This window comes from Engystomops pustulosus, chromosome 2 (assembly GCF_040894005.1).
Source record: "Engystomops pustulosus chromosome 2, aEngPut4.maternal, whole genome shotgun sequence".
Classification (NCBI taxonomy): Eukaryota; Metazoa; Chordata; class Amphibia; order Anura; family Leptodactylidae; genus Engystomops; species Engystomops pustulosus.
Genome location: NC_092412.1, coordinates 38,259,098 through 38,271,518, shown reverse-complemented (window position 1 = coordinate 38,271,518; position 12,421 = coordinate 38,259,098). Strand labels below are relative to the sequence as shown.

Here is a 12,421-nt window from a genome sequence, read left to right as displayed (position 1 = left end):
TGGGGGCGTATATATGGCCGAGGTATATACGGTGTATATACTTCCCCCAAACACTTCAGTGGTCTCACGGCCCTGTACGGGGACGGTACGGTGAAGCACACGTGCGGCACCATATCGTTCCGTAGCCCATAGAAAGATACGACATGTCCTATTTTTCGACAGAATATGGCGTGTGCGCTGTGTATTCCTATGGAGAAATCCATGAGCAGCGGTCATCCCCTGCTCCTCTCCCTGGATACAGATAGCGCAGGTTAAGTCACCAGGTAGAGTCATTGTAAAAGATATACTCATCCAGAGAATGTACCATGAATCCTCCTAGGTTATGTTATATTACCCACATCTAGGACCTACAGAACCAGTGGAAAAGAGTTTCATGACCATGTTTGGTTCTTTGGGCTACTCTTGAAAACCTGAATAAATTGATCTGCTTATAGGCAAGGCCTTCTAATCATTAACTTCAATCAGGAAAAACTAGAAAAAGGTGGCCAGAAGTCCGTCTTCTTTTTGATGGGTGAGAGGGTGCAGCCACACGTTCAGTTTTTCAGATGCAGTTTTTGAAGCCAAAAGCAGGTGCGGATCATAATGGGTGAGAACATATCATTAAGAACTGCTCCTCCTCTATTTTCACTACACTCCTCGTTTGGGCATCAAAAACTGCATCTGAAAAACTGAACGTGTGGAATGCCACATGTGCCGCCACCCTTAGGGGTTTTCCCATCTCTCAGACCCTATGGGTGGTGGCACACGTGCCGTTTCGAACCTGCTTCGGACTGCTTTAAAACGGCCAGCACCCTTGCATATAACCCATGACAGCTGATTGTTCTCCCTTCTGACCTTATATTAATTGGTCAATTGGTCAAATATTTCCGTGAAGCTCAACCTAATAGACTCTATAGATTCTCTATATACTTGCAATGAACTGCTCAGAGATTACAAACTGTGTATCTACAAATATGACTTCCCCAGCTGTTTTGACTGGGAAACCCCTTTAAACATAATTGTGTTCTTTATGTCAAGCTTATTTTTATATGAAAAACTAGAAGTCCATCACCGGCATCAGCTACAGCCATCAGCTCCCATTCTTATTCTCACCACGTCGCCTTTTTAACTTGATTTTGTCTGCAGAAAATGACTGTATTTGTGGGTGATCTCATGTGTCTTTTGAACACAAACAAAAAGGGAGTCAAGTAACAATCCTAAGCGAGACATTAATAAAAAGGGACAAAACATAAGCGGTCAGAAACCATTGGTAGCAAGGCTCAAGCTGTTAGCTATTGGCATCTGATTTTTATGTAGTAATATTAGATACAGAAGCTGAGGGCAAAACTAAGTTCTCATTGTTCTCAATCTTCATCTCTACATTTTCTACTTAAAAGAAATCTACTACCTACAAAACATCTTTTTAAATCACACACACCTCTAGCTAGCTGCGGCACGCTGAGGCCGGGTGTTCGTCTCTTTAGCCATAAAACCCAGCGATTATGCAAAAAAAATTATGCTAATTAGACTTAGGCCTATTGATGTGTATTGGAGGGCGGCACGGCCGCCGGGCAAAACTTTTCTTCGCTGGTTTTTCAAACGAACGCGGTCATGGGGCAGGAACACCCCTCTATGCCGCCTCTGCGTCCGCATGAAGTGGAGGTAGCATATTTGCAATGTTAATTATTATTCATCAGAAAACTGGTGTAGAAACTGTGATAAACGTTCCTCAGCGTGAGGCTCTGTATAGTTCTGCTTACCCAGGAGGAAAGAAACCGAAAAAGGAGAGCTCAGTGATGTTACCAGCATACAGGATGGGGAATGGGTGGGAGGACGGGGGGCTGGAGGCATGTATGAGCAGAGGAGAGCACCCAGCACCTCGGTATGATGTGACAGGAAAGTAATTAGCATATTTTAAAAGGGTTTTTTTAAGTGGAATTGCTGGGTTTTAAGGCTAAAGAAGCTAACATCTTCCCTCAGCATGCCTGCAGCTAGCTAGAGGTATGTGTGCTGTAAAAAGCTGTTTTGTAAGTGGTAGATATCCTTTAAAGGGATATTATATTCTTGTATGATACATGGAGGCATAGGGGGATATTTATCAGGGCCTCAATGGCGTAGAAGCCCTGAAATAAACGCAAATGCTAGCTTATTGCTTACTGCTTATTGCTAGCACTTACGATTATTCTCTCCAATCCCCCAACTTCACAATCGGAGGGCACGGCTGGGCGTGAGTGGGCCGGCGCGGAGCGTTACTGGCAGGGCCTGGCGTAGAGATAAGTGCTGCACAGGACTCCCCCAGTTGATGTATTGCACTGCGCAAGAGTAGCGGCGGGGCTATCATATGCCGATGCATGAGCGAGCCGAACACCATCTAACCAGCAACATTGAACCAGATGAATCGTTATCTACTGTTGTTGCCGTTTTCGTGTTCTGGAATAAAGGAACTGAATGTTTATGGTTGACGTCCCTTTTCTCCACGTGATCCGCGTGCTTAAAGCTGCTAAAATCAAGGGTGTCCCATTTACCATCCAACTAGAGATCCCTACACCTATATCATAAGTGCCTCAGGGAGATCTATCTTCCAGTCCTCTGGTAACCAACGGCCGTGACCCAGACGAGTGCTAGGCCGCGCTCAGCCAGCCACTCGGGTACCAAAGGGAATCCAGCTGCCCCAAGCCCAAAAGGGCTAGGCCCCGATGGGGCATTTTGCATATATGTATGAATTTCAAGAACAACTGGAGCAACATTGATTTGAACTGAATAGATGTGGACTCTAATCAAATCAAAAAAATTAGGAAAAGCGTCAGCAAAATTACATGTTTAATCATTTGCTCATCTTTGTACGATTTTAGTGAATTTGCTGATATAACCACCAGACTTGACCCAAAATGTGGCACAAGTTTGTCTCAATTCTAACAGTGCTGCTTGTTCTACATCAGAAGAAGATAATCCCATTCAACCTTTTGTAAGATGGTGGCAGTGTGTCTTCTCTCTGTTCTTATCGGACGTCTACTGTCTGCGGCTTCCATCGCTGCCTCCTTATTCATGCGTGTAGATGAGCTGGCAAGTGTCAGATATTGTGTGGAATAACAAACGCTTTATTTGTATTAGAAGTACGACACATAGAAATACGCTGAACACAAAGTAACTTCCAGCTGAGTAAAGGAGAAATAAAAACTGCTGGCTATGTCAGATAGGACGGAAGCCACCGGGGAATTTGTTGTGATGGAGCGTGAATACGGAGAACCCTACAGAGTCCTGACCATAACATATCTCACTAACAAGAAATAAGCCGCACAGGGATGGGGCCATATACATCCTACTTATTCCCAAGCCGGATGATTACATTGTATCCTGTCTACTAGGACATAGAATCTGTAGTAAATATTGAATGGACCTCCTTATGATTTATGGAAATGAGAGATAAAGCTTATACCAATGGACGCATTTGATAAGCACACATCCTTTGTATCCGTTAATCCGATTTGACTCCTTACATACACAACCATATTAGGGCTTCATACATATTACATGTCTTAGGTATATGTGAATGACTCTTAACCACTATTAACTCGGGAGCCCTAACACCTCCGATAAGCAGGTTGTTGAATTTATAAAACTCCCTAAAGCATCACTTTCCTGATCTGTAAAAGTGGCCACCATCTGTTTAGTTTTTTTTGTGTATTTAAAGCTCAGCTCCAGCCATTTGGTGTATTCGGGGGAGTGTGGGAAACCACTAATGTTGATCTGTATGCTGACTGTAAATCTCATTACCTGTTCTTATTCTCTCGGCATGCACCATTGACGCTGAAAGTAATTTATGCAATTGAAAAACATGTGCCTCCTGTGGTGCACTCGCTATGTTCTTGTCCAAAAACACCCATACGGATAGAGACTGCATGTTAAGGTCCACTAAGGCATGAAATTCTATATCTTCTGAGGAAGATTGGACTGCTCCTTTGTAAAAGGGTGGCCAACTAGCGGTGGACTAAGAATATCTGCAGAGTATGATAGAAGCACTGGATAACCTGGATGTATTGAAATTTCTTTTATTTAATTTATTTCTTTTAGTTATTTAAAAAAAGATATTTTCACACTCAGTTTTCAGATTCAAATCAGACTACAGCTAAAATTCAGGATTGTGTTTTTGTATTGCAGCAGAGTTTTTGGCTTAACCCCAGTGTCGAATTACGGGGAGGGATCCCAGGGCGCACACCCCAGGACCCCAACCACTGTGGGATGAAATGTAATCTGTCATCAGATATAGGCCTAATAAACCATTATCATTATGTTGTCAAGCTTCTGAACAGCTTCTAGATCACGTTTGGCTCATGGCCCAGCTTGGTGGGAAATTGACTTTTGAAGTGAGATGTTAGCTGGTTGTATAAAGTCATGGAGGCGGAAAGTTCAACACTGAAGTCAAGTTCTCCCTGCCTTTAAACACCTCAACCTATATGATTCACATAATGCACCAAACTTCAGTAGATCTGATGTCCTTGAATGCAGGGCCTTCAATTACACTGAAGAGGACATTCTAAGGCAGTAAAGGCTTGACTTCAGTGTTAAACTCTCCGCCTCCTTGACTTCATACAACCAAGTAACATCTCACTTCAAAGTTGATTTTTTTTGTGGACGATGCCACTACACCGGTCCATTAAAGAAACCTTATCTAGAAGCTGCTCAGCTGCTTAACAACATACTGGTAGTGGTTCATTAGGCTGATTTCCGATGGCAGGTTAAGAGAACCAGGTGGTAGCTGTCACTATGGCAGAGTGAGGGAACAATATGCTCCCTGCTCTGCCATAGACCGCGTATTACACAGGACTTCAGCACCCTTGCGCAGGTGACAAAGTGACATCTCACACTGCGATGCCCACGCCAGAATTTCTTAGACCTTTGGAAAGTGCTTGCATCATTTTTCTGTTGGACTTTGCACATTTGTTTATGTGCAAACTGCTTGCACGGGTATTTAAGTAGTAGCTGCGCCACATATATGTACATATATGTTGCACTATTCTCGATGCAACACAATTTCTGCACTGTACAGTCGGAGGATGCACCACATTTGTCATGCAGAATCCAACAGAAGTTATTGCACGACCCATGTTAGAGGTGCACCGAAAAAAAGTTGCTGCACTCTGCCGGATCAGTGCAGAGGGTGTCAAATTCATGAAATCCTGAATCTGGCGCACCCTGCACACTACACAGGCAAACTGCAAATTTTCATGTTTTTGATAAATGTGACCTCTTGTGTTTAGAAATAAAAATCATGATATACAATTCGATGGAAAATATTTTTTTTTAAAAGCCTGAAAAAAACAGGGAGACCCTATTATTACAGGGTTTGCAAACTTTTCTTGACAAAGATTTCATAGTGGAATCTACAGGGTGAGTTTCAGGACACCCTTTTATTTCCAAAACCAATGGTAAATATCTGATACCCTAGGACAGTGTTGGAGAAGGTGGTCTATATGTTAGGTCATATGGAAAGCCACCATATTGTACAAAGGGAAAGCTTTCCTATTGATAAGTTGGTCATGTACCATATTAAAGAAAACCAAAATGGTCTTGCACAGATTGCAATATCTCTTGTGGTTCAAAAGATACCAACACAGATAGTTGTAACCGCAACCAGGAAAGTTCCCTGTGATGCACAGCTATGTGACCTGTAATCACTGGTGCTGAAGGCCCTGGATCCAGTTATTATAAACCTGCATGAGAATAGATGTGTTGATAACACTTGAAATTCAAGAACATTTTATTATTTTTTTAGAAGAAAAGACAAACAGTAGGTGTAGTCATTATCCCTGAAGTGAAAGCCCTCCTGTGTTTCCTAGTGTTCCTCCGTGTTCCAGCGTTTCCAGGATTCCTCTGTGTGTCTGTACTCCAATGTTCCTCCGTGTTGCTGGTTTTCCTGTGTTTCCGATATTCCTATGGCGTTCCTTTATTCCTATGGCGGTCCTGTATACCAGTGGTAGTCCTGCCGAGGTCCTGCCATCTTCCTGCCATCCTGCCGAGGTCCTGACATCCTGTCGAGGTCCTGCCATCCTGAGGGTCCTGCCATCCTGAGGGTCCTGCCATCTTCTTGCCATCCTGCCGAGGTCCTGCCATCCTGCCGAGGTCCTGACATCCTGTCGAGGTCCTGCCATCCTGAGGGTCCTGCCATCCTGAGGTCTGTTTCTGTGTCCAGCTCCTATTCTGTCTGGTTCCTACTCCGGTGATCCGTCCCTTTGGTTCCTGTGCCATCCTGTGGTTCCTGCTTCCCTACCTTGGCTGCCACCGCGGGCCTAGTCGCACCCATAGAACAACCTGGTGGCACCCCACCGCAGTAAGAACATCCTGGTCTCTGGTGAAGACCAGGTGCCACTTAGACTCAGGTCCTGGGTTGCGGCTAGTACCATCTTCCCCCACGGTGGTCCAGAGGATCCAGAAACTCTTCCTTTTGAGACTTTTCCCTACACTTGTCTCCAGAAGTGTGACAGTAAGTGGGTAAATCTCTAAACATTAGGGGGAGAGATTTATCATAAATGTCTGAGAGCAGAACTGTTCTAGTTGCACATGGCAACCAATCAGAACTCAGTTTTTATTTTCCCATAGCTGTTTAAAAAATGAAAGGTCAGATCTGATTGATTTCCATGGGCAACTAGAACAGTTTTACCTCAGACACTTCAGATAAATCTCCCCAAATTTGTTGATCTCTTTTGAACCATAAGAGATATTGCAGACCTGATTCCAATCCACTTTTGCCTTTTACAAATGACCAACCTGTGGTTTTTTTACGTCCTTTAAATAATCAATATGTTACTACATTTTTTGCTATAGAGCTCATAACCCTCAAAACATATATAAAGTATGCAGTACGCTCCAAAATTGAACATTTTTTACTGTTTTAGACCACCCACAGCACAGGACAAGGTATGGGTGGGGTTCTGTGGGAGGGGGCCCTATGGCACACAGGGAAAGAAATGAGAGAAAAAAGCAAGACAGTGAGAAAAAAGAGAGCATACTTACCCTGATACAACTCCTGATTTTCTGGTATTTCCAGTTTTTTGGTGGGTCTGGTGAATTTCTGGTGGGTCAAAGGACCCACTTCAGCCAATGAGCTAATGGTCCTTCTTGGACCATAACTTCAGTTGACCATGGGAGATCACTCACTTTCCTGTTCCCAGGTCCAAGGAGACAACTTATTGGCTGAAGGGTGCCCCCTGACTCCCCATAACTTCCAGCCAGGAGCAAATGCTGAAAACTGGAAATACTTGAACAAAAAAAGACTGAGAGTACTTTTTTGCCCCAAGGCTTTTGTATGAGACCTATCTTCCTATTGGGTAAAAATAGTAAATCTTGCTCAATCTCCCCCTTCTGTCTACAGTATATTAATGACAAACCTGTTTCGAGGGACATTTCCTGTTTTCTAAGTAATATATCCCGAAACTATTTTATGGTAATATTCACTTTGACCTTAAGAAATTTCTTTCGGTTGTGCTAAAACGGGGTCAATGATTGATCTTCTGATGGATTGTCTTCAAATATTATATAGTTAATCTGTCTTCTAAATCAACCTTAACAATTGTTCCCCTGGGTCTGTGATCTCTTTATTATGTGTTTCTATTATAGCAGCATGATCATTGTTCAGGCTGACATGCTAAACTACCGTTTCCTTTTCTGTGCAGGTAAATGGCTTCTTCTAGGTTTATTCTTCTAGGTGAGCATTGAGCTACAAAGAAATGTCATCTGAAAATTGTTTTTCACGAGGGTATCCTACTTTTTCTAATTCCGATTTTTCCAAACTGGACTATTTTGTTCTTTGTATTACGAAATGATTCAAAAAGTGTTTAAAAAAATTTCTGAACCAGCAGCTTTCATGTCCATAGACATTGCAGTTTATTCCCATATACTGAACTGTAATATATGGCACAAGCGATGTTATGCTACCCATTTTACCAGCACCATAAACTTCAACTACCTTAATCATTGTCAGGCTCGTGCATCATGCACCTCAAAAATATTCCCTGTTTCCATCTATTTTGTATAATAAAAAGCTCTGAAATCAAAATTGTCGATCTGATTCACTTTAATCTTGATTACTGTAACTCCCTACTAATTGGTCTTCCACTCACTAAACTTTCTCCTCTACAATCTATTCTTAAAGGGGTTGTCCGAGAGTTATGAAAATAAACTAAAGGTGGCCGGAGGGGGCTGCTTAAAAAAATAAACATCCACTTACCTTCCGGTGCCCTCCGGTGTCCCGCGCTGCTGTCGCTCCGGTCCAGGTGCCATGTAAACAAACATGGCCGCCGGAGCAGTGGTGGACTCAGCTTCCGGCTGGACCCGGCAACCTTCCGGCCCGCATTCACAATGCTGTGAATAGGGACGGGTAGGCGTGGCTGGCCAAACCGGCCGGAAGCTGGCGCCCGGACCGGAGCAACAGCAGCATGGAATACCGGAGGGCACCGGAAGGTAAGTAGATCTTAATTTTTTTAAGCAGCCCCCTCCGGCCACCTTTTGTTTATTTTCATAACTCTCGGACAACCCCTTTAACGCATCAGCCAGGTGTCCCGCATCTGTCCAGAAAACAGTGCAACCACAACCAGACCTGGCGCAAGCGTGGTGGCGAACTAACCCTGCAATGTCCCTGTGGACTATGGCCCTGCTTGCAGCAGATAATACCACTCTGACCATGGCAAAACCACTATCAGAAACCTGGTAACAGATCCTGAGAGACCATTATAGGGGAACTTACTTTGTCTGGCAGCTACTGGATGGTGACAGGTAACAGAAAAACAGAGATAGATTTGTTCATGTTCACACAAGAACAAAGAAAAACTTCAAGCAAAACCAAACACTAGTCTGAGTCAGGAAAAATGGAGACACACCGGGAGAGACAAGACACAGAGGAACAAACAATGGATACTAGCAAAGTCTGACAAAACCAAGTCAAATCCAAGATATCGAGAGAATGGTCGAATAAAAGTAGCTGAGGTCAGATAAACAGAATAGAAAAGATAAAGCAACAGCAAAAATCAAAGAGTTGGACTGCAATAACCAGCAACCTCTGAAAATATGAATACTGTGAACTTCTGTGTACATTGGATATTATATGCTCCAAATGAATACAATCTTTACTATACAAGATTGTGTTGTGCTGTATCCTTTGAACTCTGATGGAACTGGGCAGAATATAAAGGGAGTATTGGACGCCGCCCCAAGCAACTGACTTTTTCAGCAGACCATCACTGCAGACAAAACAACTCAAACTCACAACCAGCTTTCCTTAAAGAAGAGATCCTGAAGGAAGCTGTTAATCAAAGGCAGCCCTGTGCTTTCCAAGCAAAGAGCCTGAAACCTGATCCCATGGAGATCAATTCAGTGACCCCAGGTTTGTTTTTCATTCCATTTGCTACACGGATGCCTCCAGTCACTGCACAGGTTGCCCAAATAAAGTTTAAATGAATCCCCCCTCATCCACAAAACACTGCACAGTACTAGTTCTTTGTTACTACACAAACCTTTAAGCCTATGGACACCTTTGTGCAAGAAAAATCAATATATATTTACGGTTCCTGTAGTAAAATAAGATGCACTTACTCTGAGCTTTTCTTTTCATGAATTCATGAAGTCACATTTATTAAACTGTGTGAGCCAGTTTTAAGTCGTACTTTGCATTGAAAAGAACGTGCAAACTGCTTGCACATGTATTCATGTATTGTCTGCGCCAGTTTTGTGGCGCACACCATTAAACTAAGTGCACCAAAAAAAACCTGTTGCTGTATCACACTGAGCTATCTGCTGTGAGATGTGAGGAGTGTGTGCAGTAGTAGAGAGCTGTATCACACTGAGCTGTCTGCTATGAGATATGAGGGGTGTGTGTAGTAGTAGAGATCTGTATCACATTGATCTGTCTTCTGTGAGATGGGAAGAAATGAGGCTGAGTGACAGGACATGACTGAGGAAGGGATGCAGCAGTAATGAGTTGTCTCACACTGTTGTTAGCTGTGATATTGTAGAGTAAGGGGCATGGTGGAGCTGCCTTGTTGCAGAATCTTGCATGCAAACTGCCTGTCACAAAGGATAGCAAATGTTTAATTCATCCCCATCTGTAAAACGATTTTAGTCTCTCAATTAATTATATAGGAAGAAAAAAAAGTTGGCAAAAGTGTACATCACGTTTAAGTTTCTCCATGTATTTTTGCTCATGAATTTATTATTAACAGTAAAAGGAAACACCATACTGTTAGACTGTGAACTCTCAGTCTGCTGGGCAAACTTTCAAGAAGCAGCCGGATAATGAGTGCAGCGGTGGCTTTACTGTGCACTTTCCAAAGGTTATGGTTTCACACATTCTGGATTCTCTTGTTGCCTTGGGAAATACAGAAATCCGATGCCTTCCAGATTGAAGTTTCTGTTTGGACAACTGGTTTTTAATGAGATTGACAAGTGGGAGCAGGGGGACCCAGCCCTTGATATAAGCAGTCTACACAGCTTAGACCAGGGGTCTCAAACTCGCGGCCCGCGGGACAATATTTTGCGGCCCCCACCTGGTCGCGCTGCATGGAGAGGGCTCACGCGCTGAGCCCTCTCCATAGCCGGTAAGTCTTTTCTGCATATTGCAGCAAAGGCTTACCGGTAACACCCGCGATCGGTGCTAGCACCGATCGCGGGTGCTTTCACAGCGATGGCTGCCGACAAAGCTGCCGGCAGCCTCAAAAAGATAGCGGCGCATGGGCGCCGCCATCTTACCTGGGATCACCGCTCCCCGTGACGTCATCGGGAGGCGGAGATCCGTCTCCATGGTAGCCTCGGGTCTTCCGAAGACCCGAGGCTATTTCGTTTTAACCCCTTCATTACAATGTGCTGATAGCACATTGTAATGAATGAGGAGGAAAATCTCCATATACTGCCATACTGTAGTATGGCAGTATATGATAGGATCGATCAGACAACCTAGGGTTAAAGTACCCTAGGGAGTCTGAAAAATAGTATAAATAAAAATAAAAAAAAGTTTAAAAAAAAAAAATAATAATAAAAAAACCTAAAATTTCAAATAACCCCCCTTTCCCTAGAACTGACATAAATATAAATAAACAGTAAAAATCATAAACATATCAGGTATCGACGCGTCCGAAAATGCCCGATCTATCAAAATATGATGACGGTTTTTCAGTGCGTTTAACCCCGTTACGGAAAATAGCGCCCAAATTCGAAAATGGCACTTTTTTGCCATTTTGAAAAATATAAAAAAAATCTATAAAAAGTGATCAAAAGGTTGTACAGTCCTAAAAATGATATCATTGAACATATTATCAAATTTCACAAAAAATGACAGCACCCACAGCTCCGTACACCAAAGTATGAAAAAGTTATTAGCGCCAGAATTTGGCAAAATAAAAAAAAATATTTTTGTACAGTAGGTTTTAATTTTTGTAAATGTATGAAAACATTATAAAACCTATACAAATTTGGTATCCCCTTAATCGTACCGACCCAAAAAATAAAGTAGACATGTCATTTGGGGCGCTCAGTGAAAGACGTAATATCCAAGCCCACAAGAAAATGGCGCAAATGCATTTTCATTGCATTTGGAATTTTTTTCCCGCTTCCGAGTACATGGCATGGAATATTTAATAGCCTTCACTATGAAGTGCAGAAAACAATCCATCACACAGCTCTTTACGTGTAAAAATAAAAAAGTTATAGTTTTTTGAAGGTGGGGAGTGAAAAATGGACATGAAAAAACAGGAAAGGGCCCGTAACCGGTTAATCCCCTTCCCTCCGGTACTTGAAGAAGATGAAGTCGCCGCTCTGAACGCACTTGGTGCAGGTCAGAGCGGCGACTTCATCTTCTTCGATGGGAGGGACACGGGGAAGCAAGTACCGGGTGGGGGGGGGGGGGGAATGGAGTGTCCCTGACTGGGCTCAGTGCGGTAGGAGCTTGGGACCCCTCGGTACACAGGACGCGTTCATAGAGAAAACACGTCTCCCAGCTTGGGGCTTTCCTTGCACTGGGAGACGCCGTGACATTTGAATCTGAATAATGATATTTTGTAAGCGCATTTTGTGTGGAAAACTTGATGCGGCCCAGCTTTACCCAGAATCTACCTCCAACGGCCCCCAGGTAAATTGAGTTTGAGACCCCTGGCTTAGACCGTAGCTACATGGAAATAGATATATTGATTATTTGATATTATTGGTTTATTTTCACAAAAAAAAACTATCATTTCTGTGACAATTCAAGATCTTTCCAATGAAAGCCTGTCGTGCTGCCCCCCCCTCCCATAGACAACAGGTAGACTGACTCTGCTCAAAATGGTGGGTCAGGACTATTTTTATCTTATGTGTACTGCTAGATTGACTGATACACGCCGACTGGGTGATGACACACGTTGCATTTTTGGACCGTTTTAAAGCATGCTTTTTCAGTCTGTTTAAAAACGCATGCGTTTTT

The 12,421-nt window shown here is 43.1% G+C and overlaps 1 protein-coding gene across 1 annotated transcript in view; it reads right to left on the bottom strand.

The window, feature by feature from the left end:
• Positions 1-12,421, bottom strand: part of SGCG (sarcoglycan gamma) — a 145,092-nt gene that overhangs the window by 120,828 nt on the left and 11,843 nt on the right. The window lies entirely within an intron of this gene.